The 16317-nt window shown below is 56.8% G+C and overlaps 1 pseudogene; it reads left to right on the forward strand.

Annotated features, from left to right (window-relative positions):
• The first annotated feature begins 8753 nt into the window (after window positions 1-8753).
• On the forward strand, window positions 8754-9857 carry LOC120323674 (annotated as a pseudogene).
• Window positions 9858-16317: the final 6460 nt, after the last annotated feature.

Genomic DNA, 16317 nt, shown 5'->3' on the forward strand with positions numbered 1-16317 from the left:
CCACCTGGCTCCAACCTCCTGGCAGGGACTTGCAGACAGTCAGGAGGTCTCCCCTGAGCCTCCTCTTCTCCAGCCTCAACACCCCCAGCTCCCTCAGCCTCTCCTCACACCACTTGGGCTCCACTCCCTTCCCCAGCCTCGCTGCTCTTCTCTGCACCTGCTCCAGCCCCTCCAGGGCCTTCCTCAACTCAGGGGCCCAGAGCTGGACACAGCACTCCAGGGGTGGCCTCACCAGCGCTCAGTCCAGCCCAACAATCACTTCCCTGCTCCTGCTGACACACTCTTCCTCACACAGGTCCCTCTGCAGAGCCCTCCTGCCTTCCAGCACATCAACACACCCCCAGCTTGGGGTCACCTGCACATTTGCTGATGAAATGCCTGGTTCTGCAGCAGCTGCAGATGCTCAAGGGGCAGCAGGACCAAGTCAGGGGCCTGGGGGGCTTTGGGGTGTGGGAGGGTCCTGGGGGAGCTGGGGAGGGGCTTTGGGGATTGGGGGTACAAACCAAGACAGACCAGTACAAACCAGCACAGACCAGTACAGACCAGGACAGACCAGTACCTCCTCACTGTTCCCCGGATCTCTCCTGGAGCTGGGCCACGTTGTCCTGGGACACCTGAGCCCCCTGCAGTGCCCCCAGCACAGCCCAGTGTGTTCCTGTCCCAGGGTGCCCGGGTGATCCCTCTTTGGGGGGGAGTTGGAAGAGATTTGAGGGGGGGACTGGTGGAGATTTGGGGAGATCTGGGGGGGGCAGTTGGATGGGGATTTGGGGGGTTTTGAGGGGCTTTGGGTGAATTTGGGGGAGTTAAAATGGTCTTGGAGGCATTGGGGGGTTAAAAGTATCTGGGGAAAGGGGATTAAAGTTAAAAAAGGGGAGTTGGGGGAAATCTGGTGGGGTTAAAGGGGCCTAGAGGGGCAGAGGAGGGCCTACACCAAGAGCAGGTGAGTCCTGAGACCCACCTCGTGTCCCCAAGACCCTTTCGGTGTCCTCAGTTCCCCCCTGGTTTCCCCAGTTCCACTGTCCTCAAACCCCATCCCTGATGTCCCCAACCCTCCATCTCACCCCAGGAGCCCCCCTGGACCCTCTGACCACAAAAACACCCCCCCTATGTTCACAGAAAGGCCAAGGGCATCTGGGGACACACTGGGGACAGTTGGGGGGCTTTGGGGGGCACTGGGTGATTACTGGGAGATACTGGGAAACACTGGGGGGAACCAGGGGGCACTGGGAGGGACTAGGGAGTTACTGGGGGATTACCAGAACACACAGGGGGACACTGGCAGGTGTCTGGGCCATACTGGGGGTTACTGGGTGCTCACTGCAGGATCACTGGGCCATACTGGGGGGCAGTGGGAGGTCACTGGGACACACTGGGTGGTCACTGAGGGGGTTACTGGGCTCTATTGAGGGTCACTGGGGTATACTGGGGCACTGGGATCCCCTTACCCAGATGTGGTAAATCTCCCTCCCTAGATTTTTGGGGACACCCACAGGATCCCTCTCCTGAGGGCTGGGGGACCCCCTGAGCCCCACTGTTGGGCTTTAGGGGACCCTCGGGCCCCCCTCCCTGTGGGGTCTCTGTGTGCTGAGCTTTGGGGGTCTCCGGGGCTCAGGGGGGGAATTGGGATCCCCTTTCCCTGGGGTCGGTCCACCGACATAGAGACCCTATAAAGTCCCCTCAAAACCCCTGAAATCCCCTCAGAAATCCACCTCTGGACCCTTCCAAACCTCCTCAAGGGCCCCACAAATCCCCTCAGAGACCTAATTCCCCCTACCAAGACCCCCTAAACCCTCTCAGTGACCTGCAAAACCCACCTGGGACCCCCCAGACCCTTTCAGAGACCTCAAAAACTCCCTCAGGGACCCTCAAAACCCTCTGGGACTTCTGAAATCCCCCTAGAAACCTCTAAAACTCCTTCAAAGACACCCCCCACAAGCCCCTCAGGACCTCTCAATTTCTCTCGGGGACTCTCAAACTCCCTCAGCAATTCCCAAACCGCTTCAGGGACCTTCAACCTCCCCCTAAGTCCCCTCACGACACCAAACCCTCTCACAGACCCCCAAAAACCTCCTCAGCCACCCCTAAAAGCCTCTAAGGGATCACAAAACTACAGAACAGTAAAAGAGCTTTCTGTAAAGGAAGGGAGCAAAGAATCTGAGGAAACCAAGGAAAAACTGAAGCAAAGCAATAAAATCATCCTGGCCCTTGCAGTTTTTCCTTCACCTTTTTCTCTCTTTTCCTTTTTTTTAGGGTTCTTTTTTTGGTTGGGTGGTTTTGATTTTTTTTTTCCGAGGGACTTTCTCGGCAATCGAATCGAACATCCGGGTTCTTGGGAGGCCTCCGGGCCCCGCGGCCCCCGAGAGGGTCCTCCGAACCTCCGAACCCCCCGCGCTAAACCCTCCCGAGCCCTCCAGCCTTTCCCCCCACAGCCGCGCTCCCCGCAGCCCCCGAGGGGATCCCCAGACCCCGCTCTCCCGCACCCCCCGCCTGCACTCAGAGCTCACCGACCGACCCGCCGCCATCACCGATTCCCGGCAGCCAACGCGGCAGGGGCGGGGGCGGGGCTGCGGGGGCGTGGCCGCGCGCTGATTGGCTGCGGCGGCGTTCTCGGAACGCGGTGCGCGCGCAGCCGGGAATCGGTGCTGGCGGCGGGGCCTGCGGTTCGCTCTGAGTGCTGTGAGTCCCCCCGGGGGGGCTCGGGAGGGTTTAGCGGGGGGGTTCGGGGATTCCCGAGGAGGTTTTGAGGGGTCCCTGAGGGAGTTCGGTGTCCTGAGGGGACTCAGGGGGTGGTTGAAGGTTCCTGAAGGGGTTTGGGGGTCTCTGAGGAGGTTTTGGTTTCTGAGGAGATTTGGGGGGTGCCAGGTGGGGTTTGGGGGTCTCTGAGGAGGTTTGGGGGTCCTGGCGGGACCTTTTAGGCAGTTTTGGGGTCTCTAGGGGGTTTACGGGGTCTTAGACGGTTTTGAGGGTCTCTGACGGGGATTGAGGGGTCCCTAAAGGGGACTGGGGGGTCCCAGGTGGGTTTTGCGGGTCACTGAGAGGGTTTAGAGGGTGCTGGGTAGGCACGAGGTCTCTGAGGGCATTTGAGGGGACCTTGAGAAGGTTTTGATGTGTCGAGGGGGGGCTTTCAGGGGTTTTGAGGGCATTTTGGGGGGTCCCCTAAAGCCCAGCAGTGGGTCCAGGGGGTCCCCCAGCCCCAAAGAGGAGGGGTCCTAGGGATGGCCCCCAAAATCCGGGGGGGAAATGTACCACATCCGGGTAAGGGGATCCCTAGACCCCAGTATATCCCAGTGACTTTCCAGTGACCCCTTCAGTGACCAGCCAGTGTGTCCCAGTGACCTCCCACTGCCCCCAGGATGGCCCAGTGATCCTCCAGTGAGCACCCAGTAACCCCCAGTATGGCCCAGTAACCTCCCAGTGTCTCCCCGTGTGTCCTAACAATCCCCTAGTAACTCCCCAGTCCCTCCCAGTGTCCCTCAGTAACCCCCCAGTCCCTCCCAGTGTCCCTCAGTTCCCCCCAGTGTGTCCCAGTATCCCCCAATAATCACCCAGGGCCCTGCAAATCCCCCCAACTCTCCCCAGTGTTTCCCCAGATGCCCTTGGCCTTTCTGTAAGTGTGTGTGGGGGTGTTTTTGGTGTCAGAGGGTCCAGGGGGGGCTCCTGGAGTGAGATGGAGGGTTGGGGACATCAGGGATGGGGTTTGTGGACAGTGGAATTAGGGGTGTCAAGGGGAGAATTGGGGCCATGAAGAGGCCCTGGGGACATTGGAGACACCGGGGTGGCTCGGGGTGTCACGGGAGGAACTGGGGACACCAAGAGGGTCTTGGGGACATCAGGGTGGGTCTCAGGACTCACCTGATCTTGGTGCAGGCCCTCCTCTGCCTGTCCAGGCCTCATTAACCTCCCCCAAATGTCTCCTAACCCCCATTTTCCCTTTCATCCCCTCCCCCCATAGGTACCTCTGACCCCCCAATGTCCCCAAGACCTCTTTTAACTTCCCTAAAGGCACTCAAAACCCCCAAATCCCCATCCAAACTCCTCAGATCCCCCCAAATCTCCCCCAGCCCCCCCTCAAATCCCTTCCAACCCCCCAGAGAGGGATCACCTGGCACCCTGGGATAGAAACACAGTGGGCTGTACTGGGGGCACTGGGCTGTACTGGGAGGGCACTGGGGGGGGCTCAGGTGTCCCACAACAACGTGGCCCAGCTCCAGGAGAGATCTGGGGAGCAGTGAGGAGGTACTGGTCTGTCCTGGTCTGTACTGGTCTGTCCTGGTCTGTCTTGGTCTGTCCTGGTCTGTACTCCCAATCCCCAAAGCCCCTCCCCAGCTCCCCCAGGACCCTCCCGCACCCCAAAGCCCCCCCGGTCCCCCCCAGGCCCCTGACTTGGTCCTGCTGCCCCTTGAGCATCTGCAGCTCCTGCAGAACCAGGCATTTCTTTGCTCCCCACAGGGTCGTTCCCACACCCAGAATGGAATCTGGAGGCAGCAGGATGTGCACAGGGCTCCCATTTCCTACAGTGCAAAGGGGCTGCAGGGAATGATTCCCCTGCTCTTGCAAATCTGCCAAAACCTGCAGGGCACAGAAGGGGGAGCTTCAGGAATTTGCTGGCCTTGGGAGTGGAGCTCACAGGGTATTGAGAGGAACATATCCCTCAAATACAATCTCTCTGCATACACAAAATCTGTCTGGACAGACAGATAAAGCAATAATATATTCTGTATCATATATATGGCACATATTCTACAGAATCCATCCTTAGCTATTTTATGATAGATCTATAAGATATTACAAATAATAAGAAGTAATAGAACAAGTGTCCTCCTTAGGGACACACACTTCAGAAGGGAACTTGCACTTGACCTCCCCCCTCTTCAGCTTCGAGCCACCCGGTGCCACAGAGGGGGACAGAGCTCCTGTGGAACATTCTATTCCACTGACACAGAGCAAGGAATAAACCCAAAGTATTGCCTGGGTTTGTTCCCTGGGGGTCTCTGCAGCAGCAAGCACAGCCCCACACTGACTGCTCTGGGCTGTGCAGGCATTTGTGCTTCTGCCTGTCTCACACACACACAAAAGTCTGGTGTAGTGCTTCTCTCAGGAAACCCCCCCAGCCTTGCTCCAGCTAAAACCATGGAATTTGTCTTTGTTTCCCTTGGGTTCAGGGTCAGGCTGTGCCTGTGTCCAGCCCAGAGGCTCAGAAAAGCATTTCTCCCATCCCACTGCAATCTGCTGCTGCAGACAGGACCCAGGCACTGGTGGCACTGGGAGTGAACAGCAGAGTGTTTCCAGGGGCTCTCTGAAGGAACACGAGTGTCCAAAGAAACCAGCACAAGTGTCCACAGAAGTCCCAGTCCTTCATCCCTGAATGAGCTTGTTCAGCCCAGGAAAAACTGTCTAAGTTTTATTTCCATGGAATGAGCTTTTTCCCACTTTAACACCAGTTTAGTTCCAAACCAGTTTCTTCATTTCCTCCTCCCAATTTCCCTGAAGGACACTGACAGGGGCCATGGACACTGACAGGGATCACAGAGTTTGTCCCTTGGCCATACAGCTCCTGTTGTTTGGCAGCACAGGAGAGGTTAATTAGAGCCCAGGCTCCAATCCCAGGGCACCCATTGGATCAGCACTTGGGGATACAAACTGACCTTGGGCTCAGGATGCAGCTGGGAGCAGAGATTTCCCTGCAAAGTCTACAGTGAGTCAAGCTCTGGAAAGGAGATTGTGCCCCATGGATGGGATTGCAGAGGCTCCCTCAGGTCCCCAGCAGGAATCATCACTCTCTGCAAGTCCCTGCCAGGAGGTTGGAGCCAGGTGGGGGTGGGGCTGTTGTGCCAGGAAGCAGCAGTAGGACAAGAGGGCTGGGTCTTGAGCTGTGCCAGGGGAGGTTTAGGTAGGATATTAGGAAGAAATTTTTTGTCTAGAGAGTCATCAGGCCTTGGAATGGTCTGGGCAGGGAGGGGGTGGAGTCAGCGTCCCTGGAGGTGTTGAAGGTGAGAGTGGATGTGGCCTCAGTGCCATGGTCTGGGAAGCACGGCGGGGTTGGATCCAGGGTTGGACTTGATGATCTCGGAGGTCTTTTCCAACGTGGCTGATTCTGTGATTCTGTGATTCCCATTCCTATGGCAGCACATGCTTGAGGCTCTATCCCCAGGGTGAGAGAGATGTCTGTCCATATCTATCTCCAAGGTTAGTCTGTAAATGTGTGGTGTTAGAAAAGCAGGCTGAGTTCTGGGCTGGTTGTAGAAGGAGAAAGAAGCCCAGAGGCCAGTGCAAGCAGGCAGCCCTCAGCTTGCACCTGATGTCCCCTCCCTGCAGGTTCCTGTCCTTGAGCCCAGGCCCTGAGGTGAGGCTGAGAAGTGGCGCGGAGGTGAGCCCAGAGCTGTCCCTGAGGTGAGGCTGAGAATAAGTGCAAGGCAGAGGTGCTGCTGAGGAAGGAGAGCCCCGTGGTGGGGAAGGGACAAAGCTGTGAATGCCCATCCCCGAGCAGGTGCTGTGTCCATCCCCTGTGTGCCAGGTGAGCTGGGGCTTTGCTGCAGAGCTGCGGGCACTGATTTGAGCGTCTCCAAGTGCTGAGATGGTGGGCACCCAGGAACACAAACTGTGCCTGGCCACGGAGCCTGCAAGGAGGAGCAGAGACAGCGGTGTCAGTGTGGGGGTCCAGGTTGTCCCTGTGCCTTCCCCTGCAGGCCCTGTCTGTCCCTGCTGGGCCCCTGTCCATCCCCATCAGGTCCCTGCCCGTCCCCCCGGGCTGAGCTCCCCCCAGGAAGTGCCATGGAGCTGAAGCTGCTGCCATCCCCCCCTGCAGCCGCTGCCCCAGCCAAGGGAGCAGCAAAGGCAGGGCCAGGAGCAGAGGCAGCAGCAGGGGAGCCCTGGGGGGGCCGGGAAGGTCTTGTGTGGGTCAGGAAAGAGGTGCTGGGCACGAGGCCGGGGCTGTGCTGAGCAGGCCCAGCCCTCACATCCCCCCAGCCAACGCCGGCTGCCCGGGGGGCTTGGGAGGGACCCCCAGCCCGTGTGCCCCACACTGAGCTGGCAGAGAGAGAGCCAAGGGACAGGGTGACTTGCCTTGATCCTTGGAGAGCGGGGGAGGCTGGAGAGAGGGGGGAGCTGCGAGAGCCCCGAGAGCCTGGAGAGGGGGGAGCTCGGGCCCCCTGTGCTGAGCCAGCGGTCAGGGCCGTGCTGTTGGTGCCAAATTGCCCCTGGTCAGGCTGAATCCTGAGCACACCCACGTGTCAGAGGGCCCGATCCGCTCCCTGCTCTCTTTGCCCTGGGGCCACCTCTGTTGTCCCCCCGCCTGTGGGGCTGTTTGGTTGCCTTGGGCCCAGCCGACCCTTGTGCAGGGCTGTGCCCTTGGGGGTTGTTGGGGGTGGGCAGGAGGTGTTTTTTGGGGGTGCTGGGCTGGGTTGGGGGCAGAGCCCCGGCGGTGGGTGGGGGGATGTGGGTCCTCCCCCGCGGTGGGGGTTGGTGTTGCTGGGTCAGGCCCCGCCGGCTCCATTGTCAGCCCGGTGCCGGCGGGGGGGACACAGCGGGTTTGGGGCCCCCGGGAGTGCTGGGGGTGGGTGTGGAGCCCGGGAGCTGCTGAGTGTGGAGGGCGGAGCGGGGAGATGGCAGAGCTGGGGGACCCCCGGCAGCCTGGAGGGGGGAGCACGGAGAGGGAGGAGCCCTGGGACCCCCGGGAGCCTGAAGGGGGGAGCACGGAGAAGGGGGAACCTGGACAGTGGGGACCCCTGGGATCCCTGGGACAACAAAGTGGAGAACCTGGAGAGGGGGAATGTCTGGGAACACGGCATCCTGAAAGCGAGAGTCAGAGGAGAAGGGACCCTTGGGACCCCCAACACTCCCAGCATCCCTGACTGGGACCCCCAGCATCGCAGAGAGGGAATCTGTTCCCAACCGCAGAGGCGACAGACCAGAGAGGGGTAACTCCTGGGAGAATTTCTTTGGGTTAACCTTCATATTTTGGAGTAGTTTTTTAGCTGAATCTCAACTTTTTGCAGTTTGGGGGACGAGGGTCTTCTTGCTATTTTTGAGAGGGTTTTTGCCTGAATCTCAGAGGTTTGAGTTTTTCTGGGCTGAATCTTGGTGTTTGGGAGGTTTTTATGGTCACAGGATGCCCGGTGAGTTCTAGAGATGGACTTGGGCAGGAGGAACCCCCAAGCCAACGTGCTCAGCCCTTGTTTTCCCCCCATCAGGATTTGTCCTTCCCAAAGCTTGGGCGGATGGAGGAGGAGGCTGCGAGGAAGAGGAAGATGCCTTGGTCCCCCCAGGCAGGTGAGGAGGAAGGCAGTGTCCCTTTGGGCGGGTGTTGTGCTGGCTCTGTCAGCCGAGCATGGCCCCGGCTGCAGGACAACCCCGCTGGCGCCGCCGTCCTGCCGGGGCCGGAGTTGGGGGGATGTCCTTGGCCTTCCCTGTGGGCCGGAGGCAAATCCCCTCCTGTCCTTCTTGCTTCCTGCCCCAGGCCCCGAGGTGAGGACGGAGAGCCCGGAGGACAAATCCCCCCGTGAGACCCTGGTGGGAGAGGCCGTTTTGAAGGGCTCCCTGGCGCTCTCTCTAAGCTCAATCTACTACCCTCTACTTTCCTCTGCCCTGTAGACTTCGGAATACTATTCGTAGCAATCTCTGTTCGGCGAGCATGCTTTCGCAAAAAGGGCCGGAGATCCCCCCGCAGGAGGGGCTCCAAAGCCATCCCAGGGTGCTCTGAGGAGGAAAGAGCCAGCCTGTGCCGGGAAGGCAGCTGGAGCTTGAGGGGGAGCTCTGAGCTGGTGGTCCCTGAGCAGCCTCCCAGCAGGGAGAAGCCCTTCAGGTGCTTGGAATGTGGGAAGAGCTTCAGGACAAGCGCCACCTTCCTTCGCCACCAGCACATCCACACTGGGGAACGGCCCTACACGTGTGGGGAATGTGGGAAGAGCTTCAGGCAGAGCTCCACCCTTCGCAAACACCAGCGCATCCACACTGGGGAACAGCCCTACTCATGTGGGGAATGTGGGAAGAGCTTCACTGACAGCTTCAGACTGATCCGACACCAGCTCATCCACAGCGGGGAACGCCCCTATACATGTGGGGAATGTGGGAAGAGCTTCACTCAGAGCTCCAGCCTCCACAAACACCAGCGCATCCACACTGGGGCACGGCCCTACTCATGTGGGGAATGTGGGAAGAGATTCAGTGACAACTCCACCCTGATCCTGCACAAGCATATCCACACTGGAGAACGGCCCTATTCGTGTGGGGAATGTGGGAAGAGCTTCACTCAGAGCTCCAGCCTCCGCAAACACCAGCGCATCCACACTGGGGAACAGCCCTACACATGTGGGGAATGTGGGAAGAGCTTCAGTGACAGCTCCGACCTGATCCGGCACAAGCACATCCACACTGGAGAATGGCCCTACAAGTGTGGGGAATGTGGGAAGAGCTTCACTCAGAGCTCCAACCTCCGCAGACACCAGCGGATCCACACTGGGGAACGGCCCTACACATGTGGGGAATGTGGGAAGGGCTTCAGTTGCAGGTCCACCCTCCACACCCACCAACTCATCCACACCAGGGAACGGCCCTACAAGTGCTTGGAATGTGGGAAGAGGTTTCAGAGGAGCTCAACTCTCCTCCTGCATGAGCGGACGCACACGGATGAGAGGCCCTTCCGCTGCACCGACTGCGGGAAGGGCTTCAAACTGAAGTCCCACCTCATCACCCACCGGCGCATCCACAGCGGGGAGAGGCCCTACAAGTGTGGGGAGTGTGGGAAGAGCTTCAGTGACAGCTCTACCTTGACCCAACACCAACGGACCCACCAGTAAGAGAAGCTCTGCAAGTGCCCCGACTGCGGGAAGAGCTTCGGCCACTGCTTCCACCCCAAATGAAGCCCCTGATGGGGAGGCAACCCCTGGAGTCCAGTGACTGTCAGTCCATCCCTTTCGACCACAAAGGGCCAGTCCCCTTTCCCAGGGGCAGCTTCTTCCAACAAAACCCTTCCTGTGTGGGGGTGTGTGGAGATTCCTGCCTTGGCTGGGGACCCCCCCAAGGTCACTGCTGGAGGTTGAGAGCAGAGATCTCCCCATGAGAGTTGGTCTGGGGGAGTTCCATCCATCTCTAATTAAGAATTATTACTTTTGTGCCAGCTTGAGTAGAATTGCTTCAACAATTGCTTTAGTGTAGAGCACTGTCCTATCTTATGCTGTACTCCTGTTAGTTTTAGTGTTTCTATTGTGCAGTAATAAATTCTGATGAAGATGTTTTGTCTGATCATTTGTAACGCTAAATAATTCATTTCTATCAATAGATCTGATTTGCCATCATAAAACCTGGGGGACAAAAGTGGTTCAGTCACACCTCTGTAATTCCTCTAAACTGAAACTGTTGGCATAACCCAAGGCTGAGATTGGATCCAGCAGCCCCCAGCACCCCACAGTAAGCTGGGAGCTCTGGAGGGCCACCCCCCTTTTGCCAGCTCCCCTGTGCCCAAAGACCCCCATGGGACCGTCAGACCTGCAAAACCAGCCCCCCTTTTCCACCCTTCTTCCTGTTCCTCCCACTTTTTCATTGTTCCCTGAAGCCCCAGTTTACCCTCAAACAGTTTTGAAGTCCCAACTCCCACTTTTAACCCCCCCTCCTGTGGGTGCTGAAGGAGAAAATGAGGCTGCACACACAGAGTTCCATTGCGAGACTTGTTTGCCGACACTTTTCTGTGTCCCCTTTTATTCCTCTTCTCTTGTGAGCAGCACTTGGTGTTTGTCTTTTAGTGCACCAGAATTCCCAGCATGGCCCCAAAGCAGTGCCCTGATCCCACACATTCCCCTCCCCTCATGTGCTGGCTGTGTTCAGCCACCAGAGGAAAACACAGGCTGGTCATGCAGGCTGGTTCAAGTGCATTTCCACTTGGAGAAACAACCTTCTCTCTCTCCAAGCACTCAGCCAAGGTCCATCCTCCCTTTGCATTCCCATGAACTCAGGGCAGGTGCAGAGTGACTCCGCTTGGTCCCACCTCTGCCCCTGTTTTGTTTGGACACGCAGAGTTCACGGCCAAGAGGGCCAGGACCCGGGCTTCTTGTCTTCTTGTCCCATGTGCTCCCAGAGGACTTGAAATATTGAAACCAGACAGATTCTGAACCCCTGCTCCTGGTGCTGCCAGAGTTGCCATACAGTGGCACTGCAGGCATGGCCTGCACTGAATGGCCAGTGCAGCAGGAGCCGTGGCTGCAGAGATGATGCAAGCAATTAGCCATCCACGGAGGATTTCTTAACAGCTCCCTGCAAGGGGGAATAAAGGTGCCAGAGACCCTGAGCCAGGTGGGCAAAGCTCTCCTGGGACTGACTCACACAGGCCTGGTCTTTGGCCACCAGCCCAGGAGAGGACGTGGGCACTTTGGGAGGTGGCTCCTCCTGTGCAGCCGCCCCTCTCCGCCTTTTCCACTCTGCTCAGCCATCCCTGGCTGCCAAGGCCCTCTGGCCCAGCACACGGGCACTGTGAGGGGTGGCCTGTGCACAGGGCAGAAATGACCTGTGGGGGTGTGGGGCAGTGGGGAGAAAGGGCTCTCACCTGGCCAGCAGACCCACTGCATAGTGGTGGCTGTCAGCCTTGAGGAGCATGTCCCAGCCACACTTGCGACCGATCACCATCAACACGTCCTCACCCAGCAGCTGGCGCAGCAGGGCTTTAACAGTCTGCACTGCAAACCTGTGTGCAGAGCACAGCCCAGGTCAGGCACAGAGCCCTGGCCCCAGCCCCGAGGGCATGGCAGGGAGAGGGGACTGGGATGGAGCACCTGTTGGGGTCCCCTGTGACATCACGTCCTCTTCTGTGACATCACAGCTCCCCTGTGACATCACATCTCCTCTATGACGTCGCATCCATCATATGACACCACATCCTTCCTTTGACATCACATCCTCCTCTGTGCCATCACATCCTCTTCTGTGACATCACATCTCCAGTATGACATCCATCACCACTGTGACATCACATCTCTCCTGTGACATCACATCCACCTTGTGCCATCATATCCTGCCAGTGACATCACATCCTCCTTGTGACATCACATCATCCTCTCTGAAATCACAGTTCCCTTGTGACTTCACATCCTCCCTGTGACATCACATCCTTCCTGTGATTTCAAAGCTCCCGTGTGACATCACATCCCCATCTGTGACATCACATGTCTCCTATGACATCACATCCTCCTCTGTGGCATCACAGCTTCCAGTGACATCACATCCTCGCTGTGACATCACATCCTTCCTATGACATAACATCTCCTCTATGACATCACATCCATCATACGACACCACATCCTTCCTGTCACATCATCCCCATGACATCACATCATCCCTGTGATGTCATCCTTGGTGGCTGTCTGGGGAGCTTTCCAGTCGTGGATGTTATCACAAAAAAGAAACTCTCCTGAGCAGACTGCGTCCTGCTTGTCCTGCCCTGCTGCCTGCAGGACAACTTCCCCCTCGGCACACCCCCAGCCCCAGCCTTGTTTGGGAAGTTGAGCTCTGGCTGAGGCTTTCCCCAGGAGAAGCCTCATTGGTCTCTCCTCAGGGCAGTCCCCCCAGCACCCAGCCAGGATCGGGCACAGAATGAGTGGCCCCAGCTCTGCCTCCCCAGGGGTGTCCAGGCATCCCACGAGGTGTCTGCTGTTGCTGCATCACCACCTCCCCTCACCAGAATGGATTTGGAAGGCTTTCCAAGCACAGGGAGCCAGAGGGGACCAGAGGGAAACCTCAGGGCTCCCAGAGGGACTAGAGGACAAACAGGGAGTCTGGGTCACCGCCCCCATGGCAGAGGATGGGTCTCCGCTGTCCCTCTCTTGCACCGGTAACATGTTTCCATCTTTTCTGCCCTGGGGAAAAAGTATCCTTTGACTTGGAAGAGCTGATGAGCATCATCTTGTGATGCCCTGGGAGGGGATTAGTTTTGACGGAATCACCTACAGGAAAGTTTGGAGACCTCCCTCAGTGTGCCCTGTGCCGGTGCTGAGCACATGGAGGGAAACACACCAGGAGTCAGACGGCCCTGCCCAGAAGAACTGACTGCCTGAAGGAAGTTCTTGCATTTTGTCTTTTTTAAAACCCAGTTCCTTCCTCAATATTGCCTCTGGCACGAGTGGCTGAGAAGGGATAAAACAGGAAAGAAGCCAAGCCATCAGGGAAAGAGCCAGATGATGAAAGGGTGTTAGCTGCTGAGAATTTCTTTGGGAAGAAGTAGACTGTTAACTTGAGATAGAAATTTGCAGTATACCATGGAACCTTATTCAAAGTCCAGCTGGAAAATACCTTCTTGTTAAGAGTGTGAAATAAATCCTAAACTGTCATCAACTATGTGCTTTTCTCTTTATTCCCAATCACTGATTAAAGAAACATAACTCAGATGTGATCTCACTCTGTGCTCCAGTGACATTAACATTAGAACAATATTGACACTGTCTCCTGGTCTCTTGTGCTCCTCACTGGCAGGCACTTGGTGCACCCCTGGATATCCTGATAATGAGGTAAAAAACTAACCCTTCTAAAGTTCCAGATTTTCCTTACCTGTTTGTACACAGTTGGACAAACTGGACCAAATTATTACTTGAAAGCCACCTGCCGGATTTAGCATTAATTACTCCTTGTTTTGATCGTAGAGGAAAAAAGCTCACACAACACAATCTCTGTGGACCCAACAGAGAAAACATCCCCAGGGTCTTGTTACAGCACAAACCTGCAAACAGGGATGACAGGTCAGAGAATCACAGAATCATCAAGGTTGGAAGAGACCTTCCAGATCTTCTAGTCCAACTGTCAACCCAGCACCACCAGAATCACCCCTAAACCTCATCCCAAAGTGTCACATCCAGATGCCACCTGAATGCTTCCAGAGACTGCACCACCTCCCTGGGCTACTTGTTCCAATGCCTGAACACTCTCTCAGTGGAAAAAGGGTTTTTTTAATATCTAATCTGATCCTCACCTGATGCAATTTAAGGTAATTTCCTCTCTTCCTGTCACTAAAGGCTTTGCAGAAGAGACCAACCCCCACCCCACTAAAACCTCCTTTCAGGTCATTGCAGAGAGCAATGAGGTCCCCCCTGAGCCTCCCCTTCTCCAGACTCAACCAGCCCAGTTCCCTCAGCCGTCCCTCAGCAGACATGTTTTCCAGAGCCTTCCCCAGCTCCGTTCCCTTCTCTGGACACGCTCCAGCCCCTCAAGGGCCTTTTGGCACTGAGGGCCCATAACTGGACACAGCACTCCAGGTGGGGCCTCCCCAGTGCCCAGCACAGAGGGGCAATCAGTTCTCTGCTCCTGCTGGCCACACTCTTCTCCACAAAGGCCACCATGCCCTTGGCCTTCTTGCCCCCCTGGGCACACTCTGCCTCATATCCAGCCCCTGTCAAGCAGCACCCCCAAGTCCCTTCCTGCTGAGCAGCTCTCCAGCCCCTCTGCCCCCAGCCTGGAGCGTTCCAGGGGGTTGTTGGGAGCCAAGGGCAGGCCCTGACACTTGGCCTTATTGATCCAGCCTGTCCAGATCCCTCTGCAGAGCCTTCCTGCCCTACAGCACATCCACACTCACACCCAGTCTCCCAAACAGACCATAGTCTGACCACCAGCAGTCCAGGGTGTCAGTTCTGCTGCCCCCTCCTTCCTCCACCCAGAATGGAAAACTCCATCATTTTGGGGTCTCTGTGCCCGTTGGCTCCGACCACCACATCCCCCACCAGTCACAGAATCATGGAATGGTTTGGGTTGGAAGGGACCTTAAAGAACATCTCAGTCCAACCCCCCTTCCAGGAGCAGGGACACCTTCCACTAGACTCAGAGCTCAGAGCCCCATCCAACCTGGCCGTGAACACTTCCAGGGATGGGGCAGCCAGAACTTCTCTGAGCAACCTGTGCCAGGATCTCACTACCATCACAGTCCAGAAATTCTTCCTAATATCCCATCTAACCCTGCCCTTTCTCAGTGTGAAGCCATGCCCCTTGTCCTGTCACTCCAGGCACTTGTCCAAAGTCTCTCTCCATCTTTCTGGTTGGCTCCCTGAAGGGAAGCACTGCAAGGCCACAATTAGGTCACCCCAAAGCCTTCTTTTCTCCAGCCTCAACAATCCCAATTCTCTCAGCCTTTCCTCACAGCAGAGCTGCTCCATCCCTCTGATCCTCTTGCTGCTCCCCTCTGCACTCGCTCCAACAGGTCCATGTCCCTGATGTGCTGGAGCCCAGAGCTGGAGGCAGCTCTGCAGGGGTGACAACATTACAGCCCTGTGTGTTCCAGCAAGGACACTGTGGAACCTCCTGGAGTAAAGGGGCCATTGTGACACTGTAGGACCTTCTGGAGCCAAAGGAGCCCTGGGACACTGTGGAATCTCATGGAATCAAGGGGCCATTGTGGTGCTCCAGGGCCTCATGAAATCAAAGGAATTCTTGGACACTGTGGAACCTCATGGAATTAAGGGTTCATTGTGCCATGAAGGGCCTCATGGAACCAAGGGAGCCCTGAGACATTTCAGGACCTCATAGAATCAAGAGACCATTGTGACACTGAGGAACCTCGTGCACTCAAAAGCTACTGTGACACTGCAGGGCCTCGTGGAACCAAAGGATTCCTGGGACACTGTGGAATCTCATGGAACCAAGGGCCACTGTGATATGTGGGGCCTCCTAGAACCAAAGGAGTCCTGACACATTTTGCAAACCCATGGAATCAAGGGTCCATTATCACACTGCAGAGCCTTACGAAGCCAAATGGACCCTGTGACTCTGTGGAACCTCATGGAATCTAGTGGCCATTCCCACACTGTAAAACCTCATGGATACTGTCAGGTTCCCATTATTAAGAGACACCTCTGCCCAAATTCAGCTGCAAAGGAGACCATGTGCCAAAGTCAGCAGTCCAGCTTTGATTTAACAGTAAATAGGAGGGAGAGACAGAGAAAGAAATGGAAAGAGAGAGAAGAAGGGTGTGGAGGGAAGCCAGTGAGAGAGAGACAGAGATGAAGTAAATATATCACACCATGGAGATTCCTGAGGCTCCCACCGGTCCTTCTTCACCCTGCTCTGCTCGGTGGAGGGTCCCCAAGTTGTGCTTCTGGGCTATCACTTTTATACAGCCCAAGCCCCGGGTATTCAGGGGGGTAGATGCTGTTCCCACAACTTGGGCTGGCACCTCTACAAGGACTTGCTTCCTTTCCCACAGCTTGCCACGGTGGGAGTTTTGCCCAGTGTGCTTCCAGTCTGCAGGTGGGAATCTTTGTCTGGATGGGTTCCCCAGACCTGCCTTACCAGCCCTGGCTTCCTGTTGGGGCTGTCTGCTCTTTCCCCCACTCTGCACAGTACAATTCTGTCCTG

This window comes from Pipra filicauda, unplaced genomic scaffold (genome assembly GCF_003945595.2).
Source record: "Pipra filicauda isolate LSUMZ 115617 unplaced genomic scaffold, ASM394559v2 scaffold1135_size71042_pilon, whole genome shotgun sequence".
NCBI lineage: Eukaryota > Metazoa > Chordata > Aves > Passeriformes > Pipridae > Pipra > Pipra filicauda.